Here is a 25,471-nt window from a genome sequence, read left to right as displayed (position 1 = left end):
GATGCCACAACAACATTGAGAATGGAGCGTGTAGCTGTCTTATGGAGCTTTTGATATTGATATTATTTTCCCCTTATGCATTATACTTAAAGTTTTTTATTATAGTGGATATGTGGTGATGTTTCTTATTGTTGTTATTGCGGGTTATGCTGATGGTTATGCTTCTTATGAGATAAATGTACGTTGGAAATCCTCCTTGTAGGATCCTAGGATCAGAACTTGGTATATGGGTGCCAGGAGCCGAGAATGGGGTACTATGGAGGCTGTCGGCGCCGAATTCGACGATCGGGAATTTTGTGAGCCTAGTTTTTAAGTCAGGGGCGTGAGAATCACAAGACACATTCAAGCTACTTTCTGTGAATAATGCTAGAATTTCTAATGTTTAGTATGTAAATCATTGATAAATGTCGAGGATTGAGTTTGGAGAATTTTATCTACCTTAAAAGATGAAAAGAACCAGTTAAAAAATAGAAGATCGATAAAAAGGTCATATATGGTGAAAAGACTAGAAAAGAATGAAAGAGAATGAAATTTTTTGAAAAGAATCTAAAAAAAATGAATAATAAAAAAAGCGTCCGCCAATATAAAATCTAAAATTGGAAAAAGAAGGAGAAGGGGATAAGTTCAGAATCAGCACTTGATTTTTTAACCACTCTTGATATGATGAACATGACTAACATCATGAAATGATAGTATTCTCATGGGAAGTAACTTGATTTTCACCAAGCACATTGAAAACATGTTATAGGAACTTATGCTCTAAAGAAATTGATAAAGAACTGATTTGATTGGCTGCTTATATGATTTGACTCTAGGTTTTCAAAATCCCACTTTCTCATCTTAACTTTACTCATTCATACTTAATTTACAAACGATTGTTTTTTGAAAAAGGTTTAAACATTGAGAATGAGGTTCACTTCATGCATGTTTTACTCGGGACTAGCAAAATGCTGGTTAGGGAGTGTGTTGAGTGTCAAATATTTCATATTTTTCCCAATTTATATCTTGGTCTTATGAACATTATAAGGCTTAATGGTATATTTTATACATGTTTGTGTTGCAAGGTGAATCTGAGAGCTTGGATTGAAAAGAATGCTAAAAGCATGGATTTAATGCTTAAGAATTACCAAGGCAAAAGATGGATCTAAGGAGACTAAGAATGAAGAATTCACATGCCAAAGATCCAAGGAAACTAAGTACAAAGAATGAAGAAAGGACTTGAAAGAATATAGAATCTGCAGCAGAAAACAAGACATTTTGGCCCAACTTGAGCCAACTTTGGTCTAACCGAAAATGCAGAAAACTGTCCAACAAGAAATTAGGATAATTCTGTCTGACCTGAGCCAACTTCAGTCTGATCGAAGTACTTCGGTTAGAGTCGGTATGACCTAAAATAGACAGATTTTCTACACAAGATTTTTTGGCATCAACTTCGGTCCGACTGAAGTCAACTTCGGTCCAACTGAAGTCAACTTTAGTCTAACCAAAATCACACATAATTTTCCAGCGAGAAAGTGTGATTTTCAATTTTAATTCGGTCTGACCGAACCAAACTTCGGTTCAACAGAAGTGTAACGCGGGACTTATGCGGAGTGCGTAAATTCAAGACGGTTTTTGGAAATTCCAAGGAGTTGCGTAAGATGGGGCTTCACAACTATAAATAGGAGTCCCTGGGATGTTCCTAGGTATCTTTTAAGGTTTAAGGAGTGGAGAAAAAGGGTGGAGGGCCGCCACCAAGAGTTTTTCTTCTTCTTCTTTAGTTATTTTTATGATTTCTTTAAGAGTTCTTAGTTCAATCGTTTCTATGTTTGGCTAAACCTGTTAGCTAGGTCTAAGAGGTGAAGCTTGTAGCGTGATTAAGATGTTTATCTTGCTTTAATTCTTGTTTATATTGAACTTCTTTGATTTCTAGTTTGATTTTAAGGAATATTTTCAGTTTTCCATGGTTTACTATGATTGAAATTACAATAGAGCCTGCAATAGCTTTGAATATCTTCTTTTCCATTTGAGATTGTGGGATTGGTAGATCCTGTTATTCACCATTATCCCATGAGCATGATAGGGTGATGGAATCCCTTCCAATCTTCACAATTCTCCTCCATTAAGGCTGGATCAACGAGAAGTTCAGAGAATTAATCATCTCTTCTTCCAACTGGATAAGATACGACTCTAAATCCAGTTGTGTTTCCTAAATCAAGTAAGGTAGCATCTCGATTGCCATAAGTAGATCCTTGGCACCCTAGGTCCCACCTTTAAATTCACAAGTTTCAATTACATCATTCATAATTACTCTCTTTAATATTTGAGATTTAGATTCAGATCTTCTTCTAGTTCTGATTCTTAAATTCAGAAACGTACAAGATTAGTCCCTGTAGATTCAACCTCGATCTTACCGAGTTATTACTACATCGCGACCCTTCACTTAGGGTTATGAACAGTAATTTTCATGAGCTATCACAAATCAACCCATTGAGATTTTCACAAGCTATCTCAGAATAACCTAAAATGAAATAAAGTAAAATACTTATCTTCAAACGTAGATTCGAAGATGCAATAGAAGCTTGTAGCAAAGATCTTCTTTCTTGTATGTAAAAGAGGCAATATTCGCTCAATAGTAAGAGTATAGGTTTCTAAAGTATTTTGGAAAATGAACACCCTAATGCAACTGATTTAATTCTCTTAAATCTCAAGAGGAATATAAATTACTCTCTAAAAATGAAATTGAGATAATCTTGAGAAAGAGAATTGAATAAGCTTAAAAAGAATTTATAAGTACTGCACAATCTGCTTGCTAAGGACCAGAGCTTTTCTCTCACTTGCAGAGGGTATAGAGTGATTTTCCATTGTTGTTTAGAATGAGAGAATGCCTCTATTTATAGCCAAAGGGTTTGGAAATTCTACTAGCCTAAGAATAAGTTCGGTTGGCTAGATTCCATCGAATTCGTTCCAATGGCTATCGGATTGCGTGGGATAAGATTTATCCAAATCTGGCTGGCCCGAGGTGAAATTTAGCTGACCAAATGTCCAATTCGGTTGGCTGAATTATCATAAAATTCAAAAAATTTCTTTGCTGGAATTTGACCCGAACTTCGCTCGAGCTGGTCGAATTTCAAGTTAGGCTAATTGAACCAAAAGTTACATTGGCTGAATTTTCAACAGATTTTGAATTTTAGCCTAAACCTGAAGTTAGGCTAGCCGAAATCCAGAGAAAATATACTATAGATAACCTAAACTAAATAAAATTCTACTAGCCTCTATTTATAGCCAAAGGGTTTGAAAATTCTACTAGCCTAAGAATAAGTTCGGTTGGCTGGATTCCATCGAATTCGTTCCAATGGCTATCGGATTGCGTGGGATAAAATTTATCCAAATTTGGCTGGCCCGAGGTGAAATTTAGCTGACCAAATGTCCAATTCGGTTGGCTGAATTATCATAAAATTCAAAAAATTTCTTTGCTGGAATTTGACCCGAACTTCGCTCGAGCTGGTCGAATTTCAAGTTAGGCTAATTGAACCAAAAGTTACGTTGGCTGAATTTTCAACAGATTTTGAATTTTAGCCTAAACCTGAAGTTAGGTTAGCCGAGGAAGTTAGGCTAGCCGAACTCCAGAGAAAATATACTATAGATAACCTAAACTAAATAAAATTTTAAAAGAACCTAACCTAAGGTCTTTATAGGGTTATATCACCTGTTGGTTAGTAAATACAAAGATCATCTAAACTTGAAACTGAGTGACGTCTTCTTGAGATTATAAGTCGATCTTAAGCTGATATTCAAACATGTATAGTAGTTGTAATCTAATCGTACTTGTGATCTGACCAATATCATTTTATCTCACAAAATTTGACAACCTTCTATGTGCTAAACATATAAGTACTTACAGGTTAAATATGCAATATTTGAGTCTCAATAGAATTTAATAGAGATAAAGTACTAGAATGCCAATGATCCACTTATTGCCATTCTTAATATTTAAGTCTCTTGATTTAATTAGACTACTCAACTGGAATCGATGTCCTATCCTATGCAACCCAGATAATAGAGTGGTTAAATCATCATTCATTAACCAACACAGATTTGTCCTTCAATTGATTTGGTTTCCACACAAAGCATCAAGGTATTGATTGAAGGGAATTCAAAGCATTTATCGTACCCTTCATCTACGATAGATCAATAGATTTTATAGATCAATCCATTACAAAATAGATAAGAAAATACTCTTAGCTTTCATAAGCATCCTATGTGCATGGAGTTAACGATGGATCAAAGTAAATAAAAAATAAATCTTCGTTTTAAACTAATATCAATAATTTGTTCAACATTTAAACCAAATAATTGAATCAAAGTAAACTTAGACATTAAAAACTACTACAAGCTTCACCTTTTTGCCCTAACTAAGAGATTTAGCTAACCATAAATATGATTGAACTAAACTCAAAAGAAAAATAAAAAACCGAAGAAGAACCAAAGGATTGGAGAAGGACTTCGTAGAAGCTCCACAACTCCTTTTTCTATTTTACCCTAATTTCTATCTAGGAATGCTAGAATCACTCATTTATATAGAAAAAATTCACACCGACTTGGAATTGACTTCTATTTTATGTATTATGTTACGCTTTGGTAGACCAACGATAGCCTTCTATCACACCGAAGTCACATTGAGTCTAGCCGAAGATACCTTCGGTTGCCATCGAATTTCACCAAAATAAATAATAAGTTTTTATCACCCTCTATGCTCCCTTTGGTGGCACCAAATATGGCTTTGGTCACACCTAAGTGTCGAGCCAATTTCCTCCAAAAATCACAATTTCTTGCTAGATTGTTCTGTGCACATTCGGTCGGACCGAACTAACCTTAGGTGGGATCAAACAGTATATTATTTTTGTTGATGTAATTTGTAATTTTGCCAGGCTTCTCTCTCTCTCTCTCTCTCTCTCTCTCTCTCTCTCTCTTTCTCTTTTGTACTTGGTTTTCTTGGATCTTTGACACTTGAAGTCTTCATTAATTACTTCCAAATCTCCAAATCTTTACTTGGTCATTCTTTGAGCATTAAATCTTTTATTTAATTATCCTTTTAAAAAAAATCTTAGATCGCCAAATTACCTCACATAAAAAAACATACATGATTAGATAAATTAAACACATCTATGTTTATATAAGCAATGTATAATTTGAGGGGAAATATATAATATTTCACACACGACACATACTTCGTAAAACTCCTCTGATTTACATATATGACTCTCAAGCAATCCTCTTCTCCTTTCCTCAATTAGGCTAAGGTCTATTTGAAAGAGATCTTTAACCTTGACCTTATTGATTATGGCTAGTGTTTCCTCTTATTTGACATTGCTCTCTTCATCAAAGATGCTTTTGAAGCTACCAATACCAACGCTTCTCTGGAAGAAGTTCATGAGGTACTGAGGAAACTCCATTACCTTAGATATTGATACTTCCAACTCGAGTTCGAGTCAAAGATGGTTGCTGAATATATGAGACAACAAGCCTCTACCCAAGAAGAGTCTGACCTCATGGGTAATGCTTATAAGAGAGTATGGAACAACCACCTCCGCTAAAACATGGTTCATCAATTCAACAGGTCTTTGCTACAAGTCCTTCAAGCTCAACGTGCTGAGCTCATGGACAACATCAATGAGAAGGTGCATGCTTATATTGTAAAGGATATTTCCATCCCAGGAGCAAGTGGAGTAGGCACCACTCAGAAAAAATCCATCGAGAGATCACACATTTTCAGTCAGATACATGGATGACTCGAATGTTGCATTTACCCTCATTGTGGATGAGGGGGATCCAATTACCTTATGGAAAGCATTGATGATTCTGATGTTGAGAAGTGGATGGCGGTCATGCATGACGAGATGGACTCTCTCTATAAAAATGCAACATGTGAGATGGTGGAGCTTGCAATAGGGAAAAATGAATTACTTGTTAATAAATATATAAGAAAAATTATGATAAATACAAGGCAAGATTGGTCGCAAAAGGGTATGTACAAAAGGAGGGTGTCAAATTTAGTGAAATTTTTGTGCCTGTAGTCAATTAGGTGTATATTAGATTTGTATTGGCACTGGTTGCCCAATACATCATAAAATTTGAACAAATGGATATGAAGATTGCTTTCCTACATGGAGAGTTGGAGAATCAGATTTACATGAAGCAATCAGAAGAGTTTAAAGTATATGGGGTGGAGAATAAAGTTTATAGCTTAAGGAGGTTGTTATATGGTCTGAAATTGTTGCCTAGATAGTGGTACAAAAGGTTTGATACTTTCATAATGGGTTAACAATTTACTAAGAGTAAGTATGATCATTGTATATATTACAAGACATTATATGATAAATAATTCTTTGTATTGGTATTGTATGTAGATGACATGCTTATCACTAGCCATAACATGTCTGAGACGATACGTTGATGACTCAATTGTCATGGACATTTAAAATAAAAGATCTAGGGGCTGCAAATAAGATTCTTAGCATATATATTCACCAAGATACACAGAGTAGTAGGGTAAGGTTATCATAGACTAAATACCTTAAGAAGGTATTGATAAAGTTTGATATGAACAAGGTGAAACCAGTTGACACACGCCATGCTGCTCACTTTAAGCTTTCTTATGAACAATGTCCTACTCCAGATAAAGAAAAGCAAGTGATGTCTCATGTGCCCTATTGAGCGATGTTGATAGTTTGATGTATGTTATGGTCTTTATGAGGTCGATATTTCACATGCAGTGGGTGTTGTAAGCAGATATATAGCTAACCTTGGCAAACAACACTAGGAGGCAATGAAATGGTTACTTCGGTATATTCTAAATACAATAGATTATATCTTGACATTTGAAAAGTCAGAGGACAAGATAATAGGCTATGTGGATGTCGATTATGTAGGAAATGTAGATAACATGAGATCGACTTCTGGCTACTCATTTGTGCTAATGGGTGGTGTGATCAGTTGGATGTCGAAGCTTCAGTTTGTTGAGGCTCTTTCCACAACCGAAGCTAAGTATATGGTGGTGACGGAGGCATTCCAAAAAGGTGTTTGGTTGGGAGGAATGATAAATCAACTAGGGCTTCAATAGGAGGCCGTGCCAGTTAATTGTGACAATGAAAGCGAGATTAATTTGGCAAAGAACTTTATTTATCACTCTCATACTAAACATATTGATGTTCGTCATCATTTTATCCGGCAAGTGCTTGAGGAAGGCGGAGTGACTCTTGAGAAGATTCACATAAGCATGAATCCGGTGGACATGCTTACGAAGGTGGTTCCTACAGATAAGTTCAAGTTTTATGTAACCTCTTTAGGCTTGACAAAGACTTGATGAAGGCGAAATGTGCACGAGAAGCGATGGCGTTGTTGTAGCTATGATGGAGGCTATTACAGATGGAGCTTGGAGTTATGGTTTGTGAAGATTGAAGACATAGTGGTGATTTTTTTGGTGTCATAAATTTATCTGTGACTAGCGTCTATCAATGGCTTTGATAGACCACTCGATTCCATCGAGCAGTTGTCTATCCCATTGACAACCCACTCAATCCCATCGAGAAAATTTTGATTTTTAGCCTTGCTCGTTAGATAGTTTTTAGGTCTAAAACGATACGAATGAAGGTGGCTTCGATCCTATCAATGGAACATCAGTGGCACTCGATATGATCAAAGCTCCCATCGACTGACTTGGACAGTTTTGTAGAATTACGGGTTTTACTTTCTATTTCAGATTTTAGCCTATTAACGGGTTTATAATTGGGGATTAGGGATAGAAAAATGTGTTTAGGGCTTTTGGGGAGCAAATGGAGTTCAAAGGTAGGGTTTTTGTGGTATTTAGGGTGTATTAATGATTGATAATCTATTTCATCTCTTGTAACATTGTAGTAGATTCGTTGTTTCTTTGTGCCATTGTTGCTTTTTTTTTAATTTTTAATTTTATTTTTCAGAAGGGTCTTTCCACGTAAAATCTTGTGTTTCCATTTGTACTTAGTTTGATTAATCTCTTATTGTTTGATTATAACTTGGAATTACTTCCGCGTGTCCCCCAACAAATGAATGTGTAAAAAAAGAAAGATCAATCTTCTCCAATCGCATGACATATGATATCCCTTCGAGAAATGTGCTCCATCAGTCCATGGCTCGACATTAAGTGCCTGTCTACTTTTTTTGGCACATGAGGCCCTCGGTAGTGCCCTGATTCTGAGGCATTGATTATCTACATTTTTTGTTCAGGTGATGCGAGAAATTCTTAAATGGATTATTGAGGGCACGCTTTGCTTAGTACATGAGCATGAGTTAAAAACTGAATTTTTTTACCAATTGCCTCATTTTCTGGAGTTTGGTCAATCTACCTATAACTCTCATCTAAAAGCGAGACACTGCACTTTCTAGCCGCTGTTAAACAATGACACAACAACATGGCTCAACGACTGATCACATACTGAACAGTACTCACCTTAGCCTTTGGGCGAGTCCAAAATAGAACAAGCTCAAAGCTAGCCGATTAGCTTGTTGTAAGTCATGATCCATAGGCCAACGACACTGGTTGTGGACCATATGCACCTAGGATTGGTTATCAGGTTATACAGTGCTTAGTAAGTCCCCCTATTGAATGCCGCTTCATGATAACATAGTTACAATGACCTTGTTTAACTAAGTCCAGAACATTCAACTACTCTTGAAAACTATTACTTCGTAGAGCCATACAATATAGGCAATATGCATGTATGTATGTATGATGCTATGGATCAAAAAACCCCATTTAGTAAGGACTTCTAACACATCTTATTCAAACAACTAATCAAATAATAAAACCTAATCATCTGTACTAAAATAGTGAGAAGTAATGCCATACAATATAGACAATATACATGTACACGTGATACTATGAAAAAATATGGAAGGCCCCATATACTAAGGACTTCTAAAACATCCTATTTTAACAATTAATCAAATAATACAACCTAATTAATCATCTATATAATTTATAATGTAAGGAGTCAAGTACATTTTTTTCCCATGCACTCAGTTATGGGACATTAAATTAGATTTTGAATATAGACGTAGTATTTTTGAAAATTTAAAATTTTACATGCTTATAAATGGACGTCTTGGATTGCAGCTGCGTCAATGGAAAACTTAGATTTTATCTTTACCCTATGCATAGGTAACTCATTCCCACCTCACTTGGCATGTGTGTGTAGCCCGCATATAGAGCCCATCTAACAAAGGATATGTGGGGCTCATTGTAAGGTCTGTATAACATGCATCCTTGAATCTATTGTGCTGCTTAATGTTATGTTGTCAGCCTAAACAATAGTTAGATCAACTTGGGTGGGTCACAAAACTGAAAATAGATTGGATGGGTCGCCTTCAATTGGAGCTCTCTCTATGTAAGTGCATCTCCCCGCCCCCCCCGTATAACATGCATCCTTGCATCTATTGTGCTGCTTAATGTTAGGTCGTCAGCCTAAAAAATAGTTAGATCAACTTGGGTGGGTCACAAAACCGAAAATAGTTTGGATGGGTCGCCCTCAATTGGATCTCTCTCTATGTAAGTGCATATCCCCGCCCCCTCTCTCTCCCTCTCTCTCTCTATATAAGCGCATCCCCTACACTTCTCCTCCCTTCTTCTCTCCACGTGCATTCCACGTGCCAATTCTCCCAAGCAATAATAATGAGAGAAAACTTTTATGAGAAGTAGAAAAAGAAGATGTCAAACTTTTGTGAAATTCCTTAGACCATAATCCATAATCTTAAAGTGATATTCAACACCTTTTCTTTATTTATTTATTTTTTTAATCTTTAAACTTAGAATTTCCTTTTTTTTTTTTGTTCAAGCTTATATGTTGAGAAACAACCAAAAGCATGAAAATATCCAGAGAAATTCCTTGGACCAGAACATTGTGGAGAATAAGATTCATCAGTCAATTCATGAGAAAATTAACATTGCATCTTACCTGAGTAATAGATGTGAGGTTCTCTACATCGGGACAGTAATAGATAGTATTGCCAAAAGATTTTATTTATTTGGTGAGAAATAAAAGAGGAATATATATAGAAAGCTTCCAATGTCTAAAGGTGAAATCGTGTCCTTTGATGTATAACAAAAGGAAAAGCAATGACTGGACTGTGAAGTAGTCAAAATTCAAAAGAGGGTTCCTCACTTTTCATTCCTTGGAAACCTTACATGGGATTTATCATTTCAAATCGCTTTAGGTGACAAAACTCAACCTCCCTTTTTCTTGATTATTTCCAAATTCAATTTTGAAAAAAGCATTGCTGGTACATCCATTATCAGTTTACAAATAGCAATGAAGAGGTTTATTAATTCCACACACATGCATGCGTCACAATGTGAAACGTGTATTACATATGAACTCTCTATCGGGTGAGCTAACTGTTTTCATATTCTAGCCTACAAATTAGGTCAATTTCAACCTTACGGCCACAACTTACTGAACAAATAAATGGCTTGAAAATAGAAATAAAAACCATTCACTTACTTATAAGTTGTGGCCCCAAAAGGGTGAATTGTTTAGACTTAGAAGATATCACCATTGTTGCATGGTTCGGTTTTTAATTATATGTGTAACACCTTGAACTTTTCAATACTCGAGTGTTGAAAGTTGTCGAGTGTTACCATGAAATTTAACTTATTATGTACATGTGTACGACACCAATCTAGTTATCCTAACCTTACATCCATTCTCCAACACAAATTTGACCATTGTGAATAATCTCCATTTATAGATCAACCCATCTGACCATTAATTTTGAGATAGGATCATTATATAGCCAAGTATTCTCACTTGTCCATCATAACCAACCATTTATTCAACTATTCACCACTAGGGAAAGATATCTGACTGTCCACTCTAAGATTGGACAACTTGATCATAGTAAACTAGCTACTTGATATCAGCATCCTCTCTTACACATCAAATTGAGATTCTAATCCGTTCATCTTGTTCACCACCTATGAATATGCTTAACCCACTATCAAAAGTAGAGAGAATTCTCAAGATAGGCCAATCTAAATTTTAGATCACCAAGAAAATCATATACCCCGACTCTATTCGACAACCTTGACACAATAGATGAATTAGATTTAAAGAAAGATCATAAAAAAATGGTAAATTGGAGAAACCCAATCCAAGTGGGATGAGAAACACACCCTCTCACACGCTCACTCCTTTATAAAAGGAGTGTGCGTCCCTTCTCCACTCACACGCCCACCTCCCAAACATCCAAGGAGAAGGAGAAAGAGAGAGAAAGAGAAAGAGAAATAGAAAGAGAAAGAAAGAGAGAGAGGGAGATAAAGAGAAAAGGAAGAACGGGAAAGAGAAAGAGAAAGAGAAGGAGAAGCCTAGACGCCCTCTTCCTTCTCCATATGTATGGTGTCTCCCTGTTGCTCAAGCGATGTCGTGATTCATGTGGAAGCTTTTCACGTAGAAGCTTTCCTATATGGACATCTACCTGGGGTTTAGATATAAGGCTATGGTGAGGGATTCCTTTAAAGCTTACCTTAATTTTATTTGATATGATTTATCTTGCCTTTTACATGCTTTTATGTTATTATGATTATCTCCCTTCAATTGGTTAATTTACTACCAATAATTATTTATTCTTTGGAAATTATGGTATGACGTTAATTACGTGTGACCTTTATTAATTTATTGGGGTGATGGATACAAGCCTTGCCCTTACCTTTACCAATTTTGTTGAGTTAGCCCTTGCTACTCTCCTCTTTTATTGAGTTAGCCATTGCTACTCTCTTCTTTTGTTGAGTTAGCGACTACTACTTTTCTCTTTTATTGGTTAGCTTATTGATACTCTTTTCCTTTATTATGTTAGCCTTATGCTACCTCCCTTTAAGGCTTAGACATGTGTCTTAGAATTTCAAAACTCCCATGATTCAATTTATCTCTCTAATGGTGCAAGTGATGTGTTAAAGGTATCAAAGCTAGTGGTTCAAATATTTATCGTGGACGTAATGCGTTTTAGGTGGTGGCCCTTTTGGTCGATATATAATTCTGTGGGTTGTTGGCGTGGTGCACATTCGACGCAAGTAAATCGTCATGTGTATTACATCACTTATCAGGATTGAATGTCGCAAATATTCGCTCTATGAACACATCGTGTCATGTAAATGCCCCAATCACGTTGTTGTGTTGCCTTAAGATGTTCACATAAATCTACGTTAATGCTGGACACGCCGGCGAAACTCCATAGTTATGGGATGTGGGCGAGTCATGTTTTCGATGAATTATATTCTACATTGTGATGATCATTACGTATGATGAGCCGCACACACTTTGCTAGGAATGCATTTATGAAAATTAGTTGCGCATGCTGATACCTCTTGTAGTGGAGTGCGAGACATATCAGAACCCTTACATTACTTTTATGAATCTTTTGAATTATTGTTAATCTTAAAGGATAACCATCACAATGAGTAGGGCATTGACCCTCTCCAACCGTACAGAAGATGCAAGTGATGTACAGATTGAAGACCTAGAGGACTATCTCCCTGTGGAAGATTATACTGAATGAATAAAAACATAATTTTATGATTTAGTTTTATATTTCTGCTGTGAACTCAATATTGTAATAAGCTCCCATTGAGAGGGCATTTAATAATTTGTTGAATTCTTTTACTCTAATAAAATAATAAATACAGTCGATTTTATTCTCATGATTGGTTACCTTCATAAATGTAACTAGATGTGATCTAAATGAAAAAAATATGGTGCAATTTTTAAAGCATCCAATTTATACATTATTAACACCTGAAATTCTTGGGCACGAGTATGTACCCGGGCTGTGAAAATTTTGGGATGTTATAGTTGGTATCAGGGCATGAGAATGAGATTAACTGGGCCTGAGGGAATGAACTATCATAAGCTTTACGTGACTAAGATAGGATCATGAATTAGATACATATATTTAATTAGATTCCCAAAGGAACTAGGAAGTTGAGGAATTAGAAACCCATATTCAGGTTCCCCATCGGAAATATTAAGTTAGATGTGTAATTTAGAGACTATGAATCTAGGTACCTTTAGAAAAATTCTCAAAATCCCAAAAAAACTTATTATGAACTAAAATTCATACTTAAACGAATTTCCAAGCAAGAAAAACTAGTTTCTCAAACTGAAATCGGATATTTTCCAATTTTTCCTTAATTTTGTTGTCGTTTCAATGAAAACTGAAACATTAGGAAACTTCCATTGGTCTCAGTAGGTATACTTACCATAAAGTTTTAAAAATATTTTGGTACCTCACTTAGGTCCCAAGAAATATCCTCCTAAAATTTTAACCCAATCGGATCTGCACAAAATTCTATAAAAATCCGACAATAACAAAAATTGGTAGGAATTGCTGCTGGACAATAAGCTTTTATACACATCACAAGCCTAAAACAACCCCCAAACCATGGAATATTACCTTAGGAATTGTCAAGGACTTAATTTCCAAATTTTGAATAAATTGGTCACACGGATCATAAATTAAAATTCTGAGAGTGACAAACTGTCAATATAAAACGATTTTGGGAATTTACAACCCTTTATATAAAAGATACACTAAAGCTTAGGTTCAACAATGAATAGATAATTTGGACATATCTTTTATGAAACTTAGGGTAATTTTACTGTGGAATAATTATATATATATATATATATATATATATATATATATATATATATATATATATATATATATGATATTCCCTAAGGATCTAGAATGATCGGGAACACAGATTTACGGAATCATATTCAAGCAAGTTAGAAGCGGTTTAATCCAAGTACCAAATCTCGGACGCTTACTAATGAACTCAATGCCCTGATCAAGCAGAAGTTTGAGACTCACCCGAATGGCTGATACCAAAGAACTTACCATCCTAGCTAGGCAAGAAGTATCAATGTAATTTGTCAATCTAACTTAGGGTAATTTTACGGTGGAATGAAAAAAAAAAAATGATATTCCCCAAGGATCTAAAATGATCGGGACCACGGATTTCAAAATCATATTCAAGTAAGTTAGAAGTGGCTTGATCCGAGTACCAAATCCCGGGCGCTTACTAATGAATTCAATGCCCTGATCAAGTAGAAGTTCGAGACTCACCTAGAATAGATGATACCAAAGAACTCACTGCCCTGGCCAGGCAAGAGCTCAGTGTGTCAAGATTAGCCATACTAACCGTTTTTTGTGTTGCCCCGAAACACTATGAACAATATATATATATATATATATATATATATATATATATATATATATATAGAGGGAGAGAGAGAGAGAGAGAGAGAGAGAGAGAGAGAGAGAGAGAGAGAGAGAGAGATGAGAAACTTTACTCTAAATAGCAGGGGAACTAATGTGTGAAATACTATAAACATAAATACATAAATAAATAAAAATAATTATATGTATATAAATCTTGGGGTCGAGATTTTCATTTAAGGGGGTTAGATTGTAGCATATCGATTTTATATAGTCAATTATTCATAGACCTAGACATATATATCCACCTCACGAGGAATATAGTAAAAATTAAACCAAATGAATAAGTGTAACTAGTACAAGTAATTAAACTTTGGGGACGAAATTTTGTTTAAGGGGGGTAAATTATAACACCATGAACTTTTTAATACATGAGTATTGAAAGTTCTTGAGTATTACCATGAAATTTAACTTATTATGTACATGTGTACGATACCAATCTAACTATCCTAACCTTACATCCATTTTCCAACATGAATCTGACCGTTGGGAATAATCTCCATTCATAGATCAAGCCATCTGACTGTTGATTTTGAGATAGGATCATCATATACCTAAGTATTCTCACTTGTCCATCATAACCAACCTTTTAGTCAACTAATCACCGCTAGGTAAAGATATATGACCGTCCACTCTGAGTTTGGACAACCCAATCGTAATAAACTAGCTACTCAATCTCATCATCTACTCGTACATATATCAAATTGAGATTCTGATCTTTTCATCTTCTTCACTACCTATGAATATGCTTAACCCACCATCAAAACTATAATACGAGAAACTTACACATGTGAACATGTCACTTGAATCTAACAGTATACAAGTTCTACCTCTTAATCACTCCAAAAACTCACTTGTGATCATCTGTTTACAAAACTAACCGTACAACCACTTACATAATGATTAGTGTGCTAACCATCAAGTTTTTCTATTTTTAACATGTCATCTGACCATCCATTATGTTAATTGATATATGTACATTCCCTCAATTAGTTTGGTGAATAATTCTTTATTCATAATGACTTAGATTTAAGTTCTTTTGTAAGAATTACTTAGAAAAGTGTATACAAACATGTAGAACCATTAGATTTCCCAAAACTCTCATATCAATAATAATTATAAAAATGTCATTGACCTAGACCCCTAAATTCTAGATCACATGGTTCCCGCAATCCGTTTGATGTGAAATTTTATACCATGCGTGCGTATCATAAATTAACCATATATGTCAAACTTTGGCCCTTAGATCATTGTAAAAGTGACCCAATTGACAAATCATCCCCTTAAATGTTGATTTTGCTATCCATCGAGTGAAGAAACCTCATGGGTAGTCGTAGTAAGATATTTCTCCTCATATGAACAACTTGGATTACCCATAATATGGACTAAGTGTGAAATATGAAGACCCCACTTTGTTAGGGTTTTTCTTAGGTGCGAAGTTATCCTGTCAAGGCCTACCTACTCCTTATAAATTTGGATCTTCCGATTTAAACACTTCTTTCTGTCCATCGCAACTCAAATTTGGACCACACTTTGGTCTCATATGACTATGAGGTTAAACAAAATTTAGTCCCAATCTATGATCCTACACCGTTGAAGGTTGAAGCCAGTTCCTTCATTTTGGTACAAAAGGTGAAATTTTAGATTTAAGCTTTTTCCACCATCAATCAACCATCAAATTTTGTCTAATCGTTTGCTTATCATGACTACACATTTTTTCCAAAATTATGCCCTGATCATCACGTGTAGACCGTTAATTAAAATTAAGTTGGTTTTGGCACCCATAGAGAGAATTTTCAAGATAAGAAAATCTAAATTTCGTATCACCAAGAAAATCATATACCCTGACTTTATTTGATGACCCTGATACAATGGATAAATTAGATTTAAAAAAAGATCGTCTGAAAAGGGCAAATTAGAGAAACTCAATCTAAGTAGGATGGAAAACACACCCCTCTCACATGCCCACTCTTTTATAAAAGGAGTGTGCGTCCCCTCTCCACTCACATGCCCACCTCCCAAACGTCTAAGGAGAAAGAGAAAGAGAAAGAGAAAGAGAAAGAGAGAGAAAGAAAGAAAAAGAAAAAGAAAAAGAAAAAGAAAGAGAAAGAAAGAGAATGAGAATGAGAAGCCTGGACGCCCTCTTCCTTCTCCATATGTATGGTGCATCCCTCTTGCTCAAGTGATGTCGTGATTCATGTGGAAGCTTTTCACATAGAAGCTTTCTTACATGGACATCTACTTAAGGTTTAGATATAAGGCTAAAGTGAGGGATTCCTTTAAAGCTTACCTTGATTTAAGTTGATATGATTTATCTTGCCTTTTACATACTTTCATGTTACTTTAACTCTCTCTTTACAATTGTTTAATTTACCACCAATAATTATTTATCATTTGGGAATTATGGTATGATGTTAATTACGTGCGATCTTAATTAATTTATGTGGGGCGATGGATACAAGCCTTGCCCTTGCCTTTACTAATTTTGTTGAGTTAGCCCTTGCTACTCTCCTGTTTTGTTGAGTTAGCCATTGCTACTCTCCTCTTTTGTTGAGTTAGCCATTGTTACTCTTCTCTTTTGTTGACTTGGTTTATTGATACTCTTCTCCTTTATTATGTTAGCCTTATGATACCTCCCTTTAAGGCTTGGGCATGTGTCTCAAAATTCTAAAACTCTCATGATTCAATTTATCTATCTATCGATGTAAGTGATATGTTAGACGTATCGCAGTTAGTGATTCAAATATTTATCGTAGACGTAATACATTTCGGGTAGCGGCCATCTTGGTCGGTACGTAATTCCGTGGATTGGTTGGCGTAGTGCACAATCGATGTAAGTAAATCGCCATCCGTGTTACATCACTTCTTGGAATTGGATGTCGTAAATATTCACTGCATGAACACATCGTGTCACATAAATCCCTCAATCGCATTGTTGTGTCACCTTAAAATGTTCACATAAATCCACGTTAACATTAGACACGCTAATGAATCTTTATAGTTAGGGATGCGAGGTGAGTCAGGTTTTCTATGAATTATATTCCACATTGTGATGATCAGTACGTATGATGAGCATCACACACTTTGCTAGGCATGCATTCATGTAGATTAGTTGTGCATGCTGATACCTCTCGTAGTGGTGGAGTACGAGACATATCAGAACCCTTACATAAATTATTGTTAATCTTAAAGGATAATCATCACTATGAGTAGGGTATTGACCCTCTACAACCATACAGATGATGCAGGAGATTTACAGATTAAAGACCTACAGGACCATCTCCCTATGGAAGATTATACTGAAAGAATAAGAAGATAGTTTTATGATTTAGTTTTCTATTTCTACTATGAACTCAATAAGGCAATAAGCTCCCATTGAGAAGGCATTTGATAATTTGTTGAATTCTTTTACTGTAATGAAATAATAAGTACAGTCGATTTTATTCCCATGAATGGTTACCTTCATGAATGCAACTAGATGTGATCTAAATGAAAAAAAAATATGGTACGATTTTTAAAGTATCTAATTTATATATTATTAATACATAAAATTCTCGAGCATGAGTATGTAATTGGGCCGCGAAAATTTTAAAATTTTACAATACATGTGCGTGCATGCCAGAGTTGAAATTATGGCTTAATTCAAACCGAACAACTATGAACCCAAGCGTCAAGATATGTAGACATGTAATGTATGACTGAGATCTAATGAGATCAGTCACTTATTTAGCCACTCACTTAATGCATAACTAAAATTAGGTGATATTCAGAGGGTGGGGTTCATCATCTGATACAGTTAAAAGAGATGAGAAATGAATTCTTATAGCTGATCATAGAGAACACTTGCAAAATCCGTTTTCGAGTAAGGAACGAAATCTAGTATGTGAGCATAGACTCGAATTACAACTAAAATTACCAGCTACTTAAAATAACGCTATGGATTATACTATGAAATGTAAACAACAGGCTGAAAAGTAAAGAATTACACTAAAGAATGTAATTTGCTTGATAAGAAAAGTAAATGATTACACCATGGAATGTAAATTGATCGACAATTGAAAGGATAATTTGAAAGACAATGTTTGGTTTGATTGAGTTGGTATAAGACTATTGTTCTTGATAAATTCCTTTGTTATTTATAACCTTATTCTGATCATCTGGATCCTTCTCACATTCTTATGCTTACTACAACCATTTACCACTACTTGACTTTATCTATTTCTCCCTTTCCCATCTGTACTATAACCATTTCTTCACAATTGCCTCTTCAATGGCTGCTTAGACATTGACGTGGCAGTGTCTAATACATCTCAGTTGTTGTTTGCTAAGAAATCCTTTTAAATCTCGAAATACACCATGCAGATTTTGTAATATATTCTTATTGGCTCTTAAGAGGAATGGCAATAATGGGATGAACAACCATTATTTTCAAAATTCATTAAAATCTCAGATATGGGACATGTATTTCATATCTGTGCATTTGCAAGCACTTGTAGATGTATACGGATGTACACACATGTGGAGTTAATCTTATGTATTCACGATCAAAATGCTGAAAAGAGAATCCTGATCAATCCAATTTGGATTTTCTCTCAAACCCAAATACTTGAAGCTTCATGGATGAGTATGAATTCCACGAAAAGAATGAACTTGCATGCCGATCACGTAAATTTAAAAGTCTTCAAAGGCTAACCTTGTTCACTTGGTCCACTTTCCTAAAGCCCACCCACACTGCTCTCAAAAAAGAAATTCTAATTCTTACCAACCAACAAGAATGAAATCCTTGAAATGATTGTACGACAATGACCACATGTATGGAGGAACGGGCTCTTTCAGAAAAAAGGAGTGCGGATCCTCTATTTCATGAAAACAGAGAACAACTGATTCCACCTTTATTATTGGTCCATGTCAGTGTAGGTGTCACATCACCAGTTTTTTTAAATATTTTTTTAAAAAATACATTTCGGGAAAAGTCTAATGAAAACGTTAGACGGTTTCCATTTGGAAATCAGATTGCGTACTAAGTTACTCAGTACGTTCTTATCATACTAAGTAAACTCAATTGGACCCACCTTGTATGTATGTGGTCTATACATGTCGTCCATCTGTTTTTCTATCTAATTTATGGGGTTGAGCCCAAAATGGAAGTATATCCAAAGATCAAGTGGATCATACCACACTAGTAAACAGTGGGGATAATGATTTCCATCGTTGAAACCTTACTAGGCCCCATAGTGATGTTTATTTATCATCCAACCTGTTCATAAGATCATATAAACATGGATAAAGGGAAAACACAAATATAAGCTTGATCCAAAACTTTTGTAGCCCCCAAGAAATTTTCAACAGTAAACATTCAATTCAACTGTTTCCTATTGTGTGGTCCATTTGAAATTGTATATGCTACGTTTTTGGTCCCTAAGCCCTAAAATTATCTGGTAAAATTGATGGACGGAGTGGATAAAATACATAAATCATGGCGGACCCCACAGAGTTTGTGAGACCCATATCATAGCTCGTACCGTTTCGTATGCCTCCGTGGTCCTCTCGGTCGAATTTCGATGACCTGTGATCTGTTATCAGCATTTGCGCGTGATCCTGAGTTGTGTCCTGTATATCAGAGTCGACTCGACTCGAAACTTGTACCCATGTGACTGCGCCGTCGCCGTGGCTCCGATGACGTGTATTAAGCACCGAGGCGATACTCGGGCCAGGAGATGTGGACCCACATTCAGTTCAAGAAAAATGTCGCATGTTGCAAATACCAAGGGAAACTCTACGACACATCACATCAATCAATCAATTAAATGTCAAGTACAACACCCATCCTCAAGTACAACCACCCTCCCCAAAGTCAACTCTCTCTCTTACAACCAAGTACACCCATCCATCACTCACCATCCTTCTCTCCCATCACTTTTTTTCCTATCACCTCTCTCTCTCTCTCATTCTCTTTCTCATTCTCCAAGCAACCCACGTCCAAGCTAGCTTCATGAGAGAGCTTTGTGTGGTCCACTTCCTATCTCCCATCCCCACCCTCTAAAACTAATCTCGACTGTTGAATCTCATCCATTGGAGCTCTAGAATGGGATAATGGAAGGAGAAGTCCATGATCAAAGGTGTGTTCATAATATTTGATTTTAATGTAGGGTCCACGTGATTTGGGACCCATCTTGATGTATGCATTGTATAGAGGGGCCCATAGTGGTGGGGTCCCTCCACCATCTGATCTCTCTCTCTCTCTCTCCTTTCCAAGTATTGTGGCCCCCATTGTGATGTATGGTTCATGTATTTGATCTAGGCCGTCCGTGGGCCACCATGGTACACGTGTGAATCCACGCCATTTAGCACCTTGATATGGGGCCACCTTGACGTATATAGCTGGTGGGCCACATGTATGTGGACCCCACCTTGACGAACGTCCAGCCATGGAGCGTCCAACAGCTGAGGCTACTGGACCGCATGCAGCTGGTGATGTATGGAAAGAAAACCCCTTCCTTATTATTATTATTGTTATTATTATTATATAATATTATTTTATAAGATGATGGCCCTACGTGGGACCCACCATCTTTAATCTAGCATTTGGCCAACCATGACGTCGTACAGTAGCTATATAGCTGTTGTATTGACGTCAACAGGGTCTATGGGACCTAGGTGATGTGGTGCCCATCCACACCGTCCAGACCTTAGACGGTGGGACCCACCATGATGCATGTGTTGTATCCCCATCGTCCAAGGCAACAATGGTGGGGCCAGCTATGATAAGTGTGGGTCCTCCACATGTGGGACATGGGACCCACCTCCCATGATGTATGTATTTCATCTGTACATCTATCTGGCCAGACGCTACGTACCCCCCTTGTATAATACAATATATATATATATATGTATATATTATATATTATTTAATAATATAATATTATATAATGTGGGACCCACCATGATTGTAAGGCCCGTATCCTAAACTGTACTGTTCCGTAGGCTTCCACGGTCCTCGCAGTCAAATTTCGGTGACCTGTGATCTGTTATTGGTATTCGCACGCAATCCGGAGTCATATCCCGTATATCAGAGTCGTCTCGATTTGAAACTTATACCCTTATGACCGCACTGTAGCTGCGGTTCCGATGCCGCGTCTGGCGCACCGAGGCGATACCCAGGCCAAGAGATATGGGCCTACGTTTATTTTGAAGAAACACCGCGCGTTGCGAATCCCGAGAGAATCTTTACAACCTGTCACATCAATCAAGTCAAGTACACCATCTATACCCCAATCCACCTCAGCCTATCCCAAGTACATGCAACCATTCCCTTTTTTCCCCAAGTCAACACTCTCTCCCCAACCATTTAACCTTTACACCAAATTCAAACTAACCTATACTTCCCGTTCCCATTTCTTACAACACGCACTCCATCCATCCATCACTCCTCTCTCTCTCTCTCCCATTTCAAACTTATCCTCCCAAGCAACCATGGGAGGTGGACATCCAAGCTCTCCATAAGAAAGAGCTAGGTGTGGTCCACCTTCCTACCTCCTATCTTCACCCTCCAAAATCAATCTTAAGCGTTGAATCTTGATTCCTTAGAGCTCTAGAACCCATTGGTGGAAGAAGGAAGAAGAGATCTTGAGGTGGGTGACTTTATGATTTGAGGGCCCACATATGGTGGGACCCATCTTGATGTATGAATTGTATGGAGGGGCCCATAGTGGCGGGGTCCCTCCGTTATTCCGTTCTCTCTCTTTCTCTCTCTCTCTTGATATGTGGCTCACCCTATGGACCTTACCACGAAGTATGTATTTTATATCCATGCCTACTATTCGTGGGGCCCACTTTATTGACATCCAAAAGGTGTCTGGACGATCCAGCACTGCTGGCACTGTCTAGCAGCCTGGACGAGAAGGGAAAGCACAATTAGCAGCTTGATCCAAAGCTTTGTGGGCCACCCACGTATAATGCATGTGTTTTGTCTAAACCGTCCATTCATGGGCCCCATCCTCTACACATGTGGCACCACACCATCCAGCAAGGGACGTGGGACCACACCGTGATGTATGTGCCTTGGTCCACACCTTCTAGATGGCTGGATGTTGGACCACATTTGATATATATGTTTCTCCACACCGTCCTTCCATTTGGAGATGAGGGCCCACCCCACACGTGTGACATGTGTGGGGGTGGAACCCACCTTGATGTAAGTATTTTTCATCCATATCATGTAAGTGCTATGGTTTTACGCTCCTTTAGTTGTCAAATTTTGTGGTGCCAAAACATCAATTTATGTCTTGTGTAGCTCATTGGTTTATATGATCAAGACATTGCGTTACCTCTCTAAACACTTTGCTTTAAGTCAAGAACGAAGAACTTCTTCAAACCATTTCAAGAAATGCAAGTACAAGCTACAACGAAAGAAGTGATCTTGTTCAAGACCCAAGTCAAGTGTAATTCAAGCTACAAGAAATACAACTCAAGATTAAGTGTAATTCAAGCTATAGAAGATCTCAAGCTCAATGTTACATCAAGGAGAGAGATCTCAAGCTTCACAATCTTCAAAGGTCAACTATCATCTGAAGAAATGAAGTCTCAATGTTCATACCTCCCTTTCAATGTATGATTGACCTTAGATTGACCTTAGGGTAGGTCATTTTGTATATGAAATAGCCAAACTATACGTCCTAGAGGGGGGGGGGGGGGGTGAATAGGACGATGCCAAAATAAAACTTTAACAGTGGAATAAAGAAAGATAGATAGCCAAATAAACTAAATCACAATGCTAAAATAAATGCAACCTTACTAAATAAGTATTGAGAGGTTGATACAAATTCAGTTCTAAGGACACCTTACACCATAAAAACCAAGGGTTTATGGCAGGACAACCTTATTTCTACAACGTCCTTTGTATCAAAAACTCAAATCGGAGAGGAATAAAAAAATAGAGTGGAATTGAAATAAATTACAGGAATTTAAAACTAAATTATTACAACATTCCCACTGTGCTTGAAATGTAAATTTTACAACATTCACATCCACACATACATTCCACAAATTTGAATGAAAAGAGATATAAAACTTAAGCAAGCATTCAAACCACAAGACAAAGAGTTATAGTGGTTCGCCTGTGTGTACACCAACTGTTCAATAATAGCCACACAGCGCTACTCCACTCATAATATCCTCACACAGGGGATATCAGCGTTCATTATCAAATATAGGTTTTCCAGGTTCACCCAAAACCTTCACAATTGTGTTTTTCTCTGTGGGCTTACACAATTAAAAAACCCCTCTTCTGAGTTTTCCTGGCTCTCCTCAGGTAACCAATACAATGAAATTTTTCTGGTAAATCCCAAAAGAAAACCAAATGAAAGTAAATTACACAAACGTCTGAATTTCTCCTTTGTTGTAGTAGCCTAGAAGAACCAAGTTAGAGTAGAGATTTGAATGTCAAAGTTCAATGTCCAATACTCACTTTATAATGGTTCAAGGTTCTAATAGATTTTAAATTAAACCAAATTAGGCGTAGCTCTATTTGATTTTGATTCCAAGAAGACGGAATACAACAATTCCTCTTTTCAAATAATATTGGAATATAAAAACAAAATCAAATAAGAAAAGCTAAAGAAAGAGAATATTAAATATGCACACTTAGCTTAAAATGGAGCACAAACTTATCTCTCATAAGGCCGAATTAAATTAGCTTAAAAATCATATTTAATTCTGAGATTCGTGCTCTATTTATAGGTGAACAAATCACATCTTTGACTGGTCCAAAGAACTCTACGACTAGTCGTAAAATCAACAGATATTTGAAAATTCAGGCGCGATAAGATCTGACAATTTCATGACTGGTCCTAGGTGATCTACGACTGGTCGTAGGTTGCACACGACTAGTCGAAGCTAGCCAAATTTCAACGCTGTACATTGTGTCGTAGGACTACGATTGGTCAAAGAAATAGTCGACACTATTCATACGACTAGTCGAACAGTCCCTAAGACTAGTCAAAGCCTAACAAAAAATATCCGAATTTTGTAACAAACTTACGACTGATCTAGGAAATTCTTAGACAGGTCGAAGCAGTGCTAGGACTAGTCGAACAAGGTCCAGGACTAGTCATAGAACAACCTAAACTCACATATATAAAACATATGAATTATCTAGAATGGCCTACTTTAAAGGTCAACCTAAGGTTAGTCATACCTCAATAGTGAAGTAAGGACATTGAAACTTAGGGATGAGTGACCTTTGAAAGTAATGAAGCTTGAAGTCTTGATGTAGCTCAAACTTGAAAACTTCTTGAGATCTTAACTTGTGAACAGTTCTTGTCATTCAAATCTGATCTTGAGTAGAGCATTGTTCTTCACAAATGCAAGTTTCATAACATTATCTTTGGCACCACAAATTTGACAACAAAAGGGGGCTATAAACTATAACACTTACTATCTCCCCCTTTGTCAAATTAGTGACAAAACACACTTCCAATTATATAACATAGAATATTTGATTAAAGAATCATGCACCAGTTGTTATATCATGCACCAGTTGTTATCAACCGGCATATACTAACATGATCCTGCAAACCTGTAAATTAATATTCAACATAACATACAGTCCACTTCTGCACATACTACTCCCCCTGAGTAACATACAATGCTACTCCCTCCTCATAACATAATCATTGGACACATCACATCCGTATCCATTCTCCCCCTTTTTGTCACAATAGGGCAAAGGAAGCATAAAACAGATGGCTGAGGAGAAATAAGGAAAGAGATATATGAATGGAAACAAGACAAGATATGATTAACCAGTAAAAACAGGCCACATAATTCATAAACAAAGCTAAGTCAAAGATAGCTACAGTCTCAAAACTAGTTAAGCTAACACAAGAGTAATAAAGTTATAACAGACTAACTAACTTAAAAAAACTAATCTGAACCAGACGAAGGAGTAGGGATGGAAGGATCAAGTTGATGCATGCCCTTGTTCAAGCGCCTAAGATATTTGCGCATATACTTGAATTGTAAATCATGAGCAACAGACATGTTTTCCATCTTAACATTCATATTCTCAACTTTATCTTCCAATGCACATAGACGTGCATCAAACTCAGAAGGCTCAAAATCTGGATCATTTCCAGAATAAGATCCAAGTTCTTGAAAAATATCATCCATGTTGATATCA

Source organism: Magnolia sinica, chromosome 15 (genome assembly GCF_029962835.1).
Source record: "Magnolia sinica isolate HGM2019 chromosome 15, MsV1, whole genome shotgun sequence".
NCBI lineage: Eukaryota > Viridiplantae > Streptophyta > Magnoliopsida > Magnoliales > Magnoliaceae > Magnolia > Magnolia sinica.
Note: the sequence above shows the minus strand (reverse complement) of the source record.